Source organism: Oncorhynchus mykiss, chromosome 2 (genome assembly GCF_013265735.2).
Source record: "Oncorhynchus mykiss isolate Arlee chromosome 2, USDA_OmykA_1.1, whole genome shotgun sequence".
NCBI lineage: Eukaryota > Metazoa > Chordata > Actinopteri > Salmoniformes > Salmonidae > Oncorhynchus > Oncorhynchus mykiss.
In genome coordinates, this window is record NC_048566.1 from 36733510 (window position 1) to 36743307 (window position 9798).

Genomic DNA, 9798 nt, shown 5'->3' on the forward strand with positions numbered 1-9798 from the left:
CACAATTAGCCATATTCAAGTTATTTACATAACCTATATTACCATGAAGTGGCAACCATGGAGATGGAAAGTGCATAGGTGCTGAAATTCGAGAAGGCCTAATTTATTTAAACAGTCTTCAGGCTTAGTGTTAGAGACTGTTTGACAGACAAAATTATAGTCTACTATCCATAGATTTTGTCAGCCAATTTCATCGGTGTCAGCGAAAAGCTTGGTGTGTTAATTAATAAGATTCTAATGACGCACTAGAACATCAATCTAATTAACAAATAAAAAGATCCCCATCAAAATCCGTCAGTTTAAGCTAGAGATATCATTGTTTTTTGCATGGGCTGCGTCTCAATTCACCACATCCGCCTATGTCAGCATTCCGCATCTGTGGTGGAAAGTGGCAGAGCTACAGACCAGGAGACTTCCTGAAAATTGGTCTTCTCACAAAAACCTCTGTAGCGTCCGAACGGTTTGGCCTACAACTGATATGACCACTCTATGGAAATATGAGACTCAGGAGCATGACGGTGTTCCCCGTTTTGCTCTACGACCCCCACAAGTGTCAAGGGAAGCGTCTGAAGGTAAACCGGTACCGGTTGAAAAATTGAATTGAAGTATGGAGGTAGTTTTCTGCCAACAAAAAAAGGGGTTAAATGTGTGTCAAAACACAAAAATATTTCCAGAGCTTAATTATACAGTGCCTTGCGAAAGTATTCGGCCCCCTTGAACTTTGCGACCTTTTGCCACATTTCAGGCTTCAAACATAAAGATATAAAACTGTATTTTTTGTGAAGAATCAACAACAAGTGGGACACAATCATGAAGTGGAACGACAATTTATTGGATATTTCAAACTTTTTTAACAAATCAAAAACTGAAAAATTGGGCGTGCAAAATTATTCAGCCCCTTTACTTTCAGTGCAGCAAACTCTCTCCAGAAGTTCAGTGAGGATCTCTGAATGATCCAATGTTGACCTAAATGACTAATGATGATAAATACAATCAACCTGTGTGTAATCAAGTCTCCGTATAAATGCACCTGCACTGTTATAGTCTCAGAGGTCCGTCAAAAGCGCAGAGAGCATCATGAAGAACAAGGAACACACCAGGCAGGTCCGAGATACTGTTGTGAAGAAGTTTAAAGCCGGATTTGAATACAAAAATATTTCCCAAGCTTTAAACATCCCAAGGAGCACTGTGCAAGCGATAATATTGAAATGGAAGGAGTATCAGACCACTGCAAATCTACCAAGACCTGGCCGTCCCTCTAAACTTTCAGCTCATACAAGGAGAAGACTGATCAGAGATGCAGCCAAGAGGCCCATGATCACTCTGGATGAACTGCAGAGATCTACAGCTGAGGTGGGAGACTCTGTCCATAGGACAACAATCAGTCGTATATTGCACAAATCTGGCCTTTATGGAAGAGTGGCAAGAAGAAAGCCATTTCTTAAAGATATCCATAAAAAGTGTTGTTTAAAGTTTGCCACAAGCCACCTGGGAGACACACCAAACGTGGAAGAAGGTGCTCTGGTCAGATGAAACCAAAATGGAACTTTCTGGCAACAATGCAAACGTTATGTTTGGCGTAAAAGCAACACAGCTGAACACACCATCCCCACTGTCAAACATGGTGGTGGCAGCATCATGGCTTGGGCCTGCTTTTCTTCAGCAGGGACAGGGAAGATGGTTAAAATTGATGGGAAGATGGATGGAGCCAAATACAGGACCATTCTGGAAGAAAACCTGATGGAGTCTGCAAAAGACCTGAGACTGGGACGGAGATTTGTCTTCCAACAAGACAATGATCCAAAACATAAAGCAAAATCTACAATGGAATGGTTCAAAAATAAACATATCCAGGTGTTAGAATGGCCAAGTCAAAGTCCAGACCTGAATCCAATCGAGAATCTGTGGAAAGAACTGAAAACTGCTGTTCACAAATGCTCTCCATCCAACCTCACTGAGCTCGAGCTGTTTTGCAAGGAGGAATGGGAAAAAATGTCAGTCTCTCGATGTGCAAAACTAATAGAGACATACCCCAAGCGACTTACAGCTGTAATCGCAGCAAAAGGTGGCGCTACAAAGTATTAACTTAAGGGGGCTGAATAATTTTGCACGCCCAATTTTTCAGTTTTTGATTTGTCAAAGAAGTTTGAAATATCCAATAAATGTCGTTCCACTTCATGATTGTGTCCCACTTGTTGTTGATTCTTCACAAAAAAATACAGTTTTATATCTTTATATTTGAAGCCTGAAATGTGGCAAAAGGTGGCAAAGTTCAAGGGGGCCGAATACTTTCGCAAGGCACTGTATATCCTAGATATAGGACACCGTTTTCATTATGATACATTTTTGACTGACTGTTTTGCCATTGATGAATGTTATTCAATGTGTTTCTATGGGCTTTAGTAGTCAAGGCCAAAATCAATATATGTATATTATTATGTCTACAGGGGTCCTAAAATTCCAAATCAAATATCTAAATGATCCATGGTATAGCCATCCTAAAACAATTCCGTATGTTAGCTAAGTATACCCCCCCCCCCTTTTTTTGTTAAAGAAAATGACTAAAAGCATAGGCCTACCGCTTGTTAATTTAAAACCTCTTTGGGCTAGGGGGCAGTATTTTCACGTCCGGATGAAAAGCATGCCCAAAGTAAACTGCCTGCTACTCAGGCCAAGAAGCTAGGATATGCATATTATTAGTGGATAGAAAACACTCTGAAGTTTCTTAAACTGTTTGAACAATGCCTGTGAGTATAACAGAACTAATATGGCAGGCGAAACCCCGAGCACAATCCATCCAGGGAAATTGTTTTTTGAGCTCAAAGTGTTTTCCATTAGGTTTCTATGGTAATCACTTTTTAATAGAAATATGCTTGCTGTTCCTATGGCTTCCACTAGATGTCAACAGTCTTTAGAAATTGGTTGATGTTTTTCCTTTGAGAAATGAAGAAGCATTCCTTTCCTTTCCATGTGTCACACAAAGGGACTCAAGTCTTTTGGAGCGCGCTTCACTTTGTTTTCGTCCGTTATTGAGCACAGTATTTACCGTCTTAAATTGTATCTATTATTTACTTTTTAGGATACATCAATTCTGATTAGGAACGTTGTTTGAAATGTTTGGATCAAGTTAACAGGTAACTTATTAGATACTTTGTAGGCATGTTGGGCGAGTTGGAACCGGTGTATTTCTCAATCAAACGCGCCAAGTAAATTGACATTTTGGGGATATAATGAAGGAATTTATCGAACAAAAGCACCATTTGTGATGTTTATGGGACATTTTGGAGTGCCAACAGAAGAAGATCTTCAAAGGTAAGGCATGAATTATATCGTTATTTCTGATTTTTGTGTAGCACCTGCCTGGTTGAAATCTGATTTTCATGTGTTTGTATGCGGGGTGCTGTCCTCCGATAATCGCATGGTCTGCTTTCGCCGTAAAGCCTTTTTGAAATCTGACATTGTGGCTGGATTAACAAGAAGTTAAGCTGTATTTTGATGTATAACACTTGTATGTTTAATGAATTCTTATTATGAGTATTTCTGTTTTTGAATTTGGCGCACTGCAATTTCACTGGATGTTGTCAAATCAATCTCATTACCGGGATCTGAGCAGGAATGGGGGTGAATGGATCCCTAAGAGGTTTTAAGATAAATAATGCATTTTGGACCTGATTATATAAAGCGATCTATAACTACGCTTTAGTCCGCAATGCTTTATGCTAGAAACATCCTGTAAAATGCAGGGAAAGACGTGACTCCGATGCATATGGGGTATCTTTGATTTATCTTTATGACATTCAGAGGCTGCACTACAACCTTCTCTAGCTGACTAAACAAAAAATGTACTTTGCTTGGGAAGTAATGTGTGATTCTGTCACTATCAATTCATTATTTCGATAGGCTACTCAACAACATACTAACTCTAAATCAGTCAGGAGCAAGCCTGGTAGCCTAAGAAGGAATGAACATGTATCATTTAGGCTATATTATTGTCAATATTAATATTATTTCAAGGCTATAGCCTGCCATTTAAGAAATACATTATGAGGCATTTGTGACACGCTAGAGGCTGGTAGCAGTGTTCAGCATTTCAACAACACATCAACAACAGCACTTCAACCAACATGCCTATAAATGTAGCATTTAGGCTCTATAAAATGAAGAAGAAAAAATAGAAAGATCCTTAGAGTTTAATAGCAATTAAACAAAAAAGGCCTTATTAGGCCATACATTGCCTTTGAATTAACTTTTAGAAACACGAGTTTGGCCAGTATTTAGTTTGAGGATCATGTGGTGTGCATACAAGTGCATATACAGTGCCTTGCGAAAGTATTCGGCCCCCTTGAACTTTGCGACCTTTTGCCACATTTCAGGCTTCAAACATAAAGATATAAAACTGTATTTTTTTGTGAAGAATCAACAACAAATGGGACACAATCATGAAGTGGAACGACAATTATTGGATATTTAAAACTTTTTTAACAAATCAAAAACTGACAAATTGGGCGTGCAAAATTATTCAGCCCCCTTAAGTTAATACTTTGTAGCGCCACCTTTTGCTGCGATTACAGCTGTAAGTCGCTTGGGGTATGTCTCTATCAGTTTTGCACATCGAGAGACTGACATTTTTTCCCATTCCTCCTTGCAAAACAGCTCGAGCTCAGTGAGGTTAGATGGAGAGCATTTGTGAACAGCAGTTTTCAGTTCTTTCCACAGATTCTCGATTGGATTCAGGTCTGGACTTTGACTTGGCCATTCTAACACCTGGATATGTTTATTTTGAACCATTCCATTGTAGATTTTGCTTTATGTTTTGGATCATTGTCTTGTTGGAAGACAAATCTCCATCCCAGTCTCAGGTCTTTTGCAGACTCCATCAGGTTTTCTTCCAGAATGGTCCTGTATTTGGCTCCATCCATCTTCCCATCAATTTTAACCATCTTCCCTGTCCCTGCTGAAGAAAAGCAGGCCCAAACCATGATGCTGCCACCACCATGTTTGACAGTGGGCATGGTGTGTTCAGGGTGATGAGCTGTGTTGCTTTTACGCCAAACATAACGTTTTGCATTGTTGCCAAAAAGTTCAATTTTGGTTTCATCTGACCAGAGCACCTTCTTCCACATGTTTGGTGTGTCTCCCAGGTGGCTTGTGGCAAACTTTAAACAACACTTTTTATGGATATCTTTAAGAAATGGCTTTCTTCTTGCCACTCTTCCATAAAGGCCAGATTTGTGCAATATACGACTGATTGTTGTCCTATGGACAGAGTCTCCCACCTCAGCTGTAGATCTCTGCAGTTCATCCAGAGTGATCATGGGCCTCTTGGCTGCATCTCTGATCAGTCTTCTCCTTGTATGAGCTGAAAGTTTAGAGGGACGGCCAGGTCTTGGTAGATTTGCAGTGGTCTGATACTCCTTCCATTTCAATATTATCGCTTGCACAGTGCTCCTTGGGATGTTTAAAGCTTGGGAAAACTTTTTGTATCCAAATCCGGCTTTAAACTTCTTCACAACAGTATCTCGGACCTGCCTGGTGTGTTCCTTGTTCTTCATGATGCTCTCTGCGCTTTTGACGGACCTCTGAGACTATGCAGGTGCAGGTGCAGGTGCATTTATACGGAGACTTGATTACACACAGATGGATTGTATTTATCATCATTAGTCATTTAGGTCAACATTGGATCATTCAGAGATCCTCACTGAACTTCTGGAGAGAGTTTGCTGCACTGAAAGTAAAGGGGCTGAATAATTTTGCACGCCCAATTTTTCAGTTTTTGATTTGTTATAAAAGTTTGAAATATCCAATAAATGTCGTTCCACTTCATGATTGTGTCCCACTTGTTGTTGATTCTTCACAAAAAAATACAGTTTTATATCTTTATGTTTGAAGCCTGAAATGTGGCAAAAGGTCGCAAAGTTCAAGGGGGCCGAATACTTTCGCAAGGCACTATAGGCCTGCCTGATGATACACGGCTGCTGTGTTAAACAACAGATGCATTTTTCTAGAATTCATTGATGATCAGATACTTCTGTTGAAACTGGTTCTGTTGCACTACTTTTTTACTGTCGATAGACAACTTTAGCACTGTTCCAAACTTAGACTATCCTCTTTTTTTAACAATAGCCTGTATGCAAATAAAAATGTAGTGAAAATGTAGTGAAAGAGCCATCCTGATAATGCAGCCATCCTGTTCATGTGAGAAGGGGAGAAAGGATAGGGGAAACTGTCCAGCCTCTAGGCTGGTATTGCAGACTTTTATTCTTACTTTGACTGTTTCCTTTGGACAGATGTCCAGACCATTGAAACTGTGTTCACTTGCAACAACACTCTGACAGAAACTCCACTCTATCTGTCAGACATTCCCTCTACACATCCTCTCCTGTCTCCTTCTCTCCATACCCAAGAAGAAAAGAGAGAGAATTGCAGTGATGACCCTCTGGTCTCTTCTAACATACAGTAGTTCCCGATTCTCCAAGAACCTTCTGAGCGAATCCCAATAGAGTTCTTTGAAATAAGTGCAAATTGCATTTCAAACTGAAGTGAAAAGTGTCACTGCCTGCCCTCGATCAATGAATATATTGATGGGGTGGGAGTTTTACTCACTGAGAAAGAATTTTCAGGGATTAATAGCTCGTACTGACCCTAGCAAAGGATAATGTTTACATCAACCTCTCCTCACAAACAAAACAGCCAGGTGGAAAAGTCAGCATCGTATTTTTCAAAAAACACAACCAGGAGACGATTGATTGAAAATAAAGAGGTTATCTAAGAGAAATACAGTTATTTTTTGCTCTTTGGTGTTTCTTAACTTATCATATTATATGGAGATTGCTTAATAGTTCCTTTGGGAGTTGAACTCTAAACCCTTCGTTCCAAATTTCTATTTTTGAGAGTGGGCATTTTGATGGGCTCACTTACCATATTCTCTGATCTGAGGCAAAAGGCAGCCTCTGAAAAATATACAGCTTGATGGGGGCAAAATCAATTTCCTTTGAAGTAATGAAAATCTTATCAGCTAACGTTTGAAGACTTTGATGGGACTAGACAAGAGGAACGGGTCAATTATGGTATCTTTTACAACCCACTATCACCCCAATATTCTCTCTTGGCAGTCACTATCTTTTTTCCTACTTCCGCATATTAGGTTCCGCTCGGATAAAATGGACCAATTTAGCTTGCTCCATTGAAATATATGCATGGCTCGTTGCTAATGAAGTTTTGTTCTGATCTGAAAGTTTAATTGAGGAGCAAGCTGGATCCGTTAACTCTGTTTCTCACACAGTTGCCTGTCATGATGGCAAGACGCCAACTTTGCCCATGAAAATATCATGCTAACGCTAATTAGCAATGCGTACGCCAGTGTTATTTTTAAATGTCAATTTGATGTCTTTCAACAACAACAAAAACAAACACACAGGATGAGAAGCTTCATGTCTGATAGCCTACATTTAGTAACTTCATTAGGTTGTAGATATAGAGCAATTTTTGGTTTACAAGCAAAAAGCCCTGTAGCAGACACTGATGTCGGGATCTTGACAAACTTAGCAGTGAGTGAGTCATGACCATGAAAACACACAAGACTGATGGCTATAGCTATGCTCAACAAGTATATTATTCTTCCAGTTTTATCTAGCTCTATTTGCGATATTTTACCTTGCCTCGTTGGCTTGCTAGCTTGCTAGGCAATCAACCGTCAAAAGACATCTGCGATGTTGTAGCGTAGACAATAACCATCTGATTATATATTTTCTGACTTCCATGAGCTGCATCTAAATTTGGATGTGAACGTGTTTACTTCCATGTAAACAAACTGCTTTCCGATTCGGAACTGTCCTTGCATCTTTTCATGACGTAGCCAGGAAATGGGTCTATAACAGTGGCGGTCAGTGCCGTTTATGATGAGGCAGGAGGATTATTTTGTTAATGAGAATGGCTTTATTTCTATTGCAGCATGTTGGAGGACTTTCATTCATATTCCATTCACCCAGTTCAATGTAACATCGATAGGTTTAGGCTACTACATGATACTCAAATTTTCCCTTTACCCATCAATGAGGTTGCTATAACCTAGCCTATTAATGAAAGTTTACAACGTAGGTGCACACAGAGAGAACATTTTGAGATAGCAGTGACACATTCAATACCACCTTTCACACTCTTGCCATCATCTAGCTTATCTAAGGTGTAATCATTAGTCTAACAGTTGCAAAAATGAGTTTCTATTGGAAAAGTTCATGTCTTTTTATCCCTGTTTCGTTTGTTTACGTTAAAGAAACGTTTTTCAACAGAATCGGCGGAATGAAGACACCACAGATCACAGCAACCACGTTTTGTATTCATTCTAGCCTCTATGCACTCTCCTCCTCTCACCTTTTCCCTTCGTTTGTGGACTTCAATGCACAACACATCAGCTCTATATGACCAGATGAAAAATCCTTTCCAAGCCAAACCATGTCATAACCGCTATACACAGCCAACATCGTTGTCCCCATATTAGCTAAAGTAACGTCCTAGTCAACATAGCTAATAGAACTAATGTGTTAGTAAACCTGCTACAATCATGCGGTAACGTTACAGTGTATAGTCAGTAAGCAGTTACACGGGCAGATCTTGGTGGCAATAAATTAATAAAACCAAAAGCTCACCTTGACTTGGAAGAGTTCCATTGTTGTGTTGGATAGTCATCTAGCTAACATAGCATCCCTCTGTTTGAGCCGGGTGTTTGAGTAACTAAACTAGCCAGCTGCATTTGTTAGCTAAGTAAGTGAAACTGAAAGTGAAATAATGACAAAATCTCTCCCTTTCTCTCGCTCTTGCTTCACCTTCATTTTTGAAGAAATCCATTTGTTGAAAACTGTTCAACTATTGTCTTTCTCTCTCTTTGAGTCAACTACTCACCACATTTTATGCACTGCAGTGTTACCTAGCTGTAGCGTATGCTTTCAGTGCTAGATTAATTCTCTGATCCTTTGATTGGGTGGACACCATGTCAGTTCATGCTGCGAGAGCTCTGATAGGTTGGAGGACGTCCTCCGGAAGTTGTCATAATTACTGTGTAATTCTATGGAAGTTGGTGAGAACCAAGAGCCTCCTACGTTTTGTATTAAAGTCAATGTACCTAGAGGAAGCTAGCTGTCTCCCAGCTACACCATGGTGCTGTTGGCTACAGCCTACAGTGCTGTTGAGGCAACTGTAGACTTTCATTGCAAAACAGTTTGTTTTTATCAATTATTTGGTGACGTGAATATATTTAGAATAGTTTTATCTAAAAAAGAAAACTTTTTCAATGTTTTACCATTTTTATGAAATTCACTGAGTAGGAGGCTCCACTGCTCTCTACTAGTCTATAGACAGGCAGGTACAGTGTGCTGACCTTGCAAAGCCCCTGTTTCTAGTTCTTATTAGCCCTAACAAGAATGTGTCAAATTTACAATAGTACTATGCACCATGCATGAAGTACGGAAGGTTCTGCAGCACTCAGGATTTATTTCTACCCAGAGTGAACAGTAATTGATCTAATTGTCTTACACTGAGCAGCCTCTTCCTGCTTCCCCCATCCGAGGCCCACACTTCCTCCCTGCAAACCCACTTCCTCCAAATGACTTAATGGATTGAAGTCTGCCTTTAGTTGGATGCAATCACGCCTGTTCACCCCACCCATCACCCCCTTGCATTTTAATGAGGTCTTAATGGGTCTTTGATTAGAAAATGCATTTAGACAGCTGCCATGGCCCGGCCGGAAATGATGGATCTTCTCAGAGTACTTTTAATGTCCATTAAGGTCTATTTCTGTTGCTT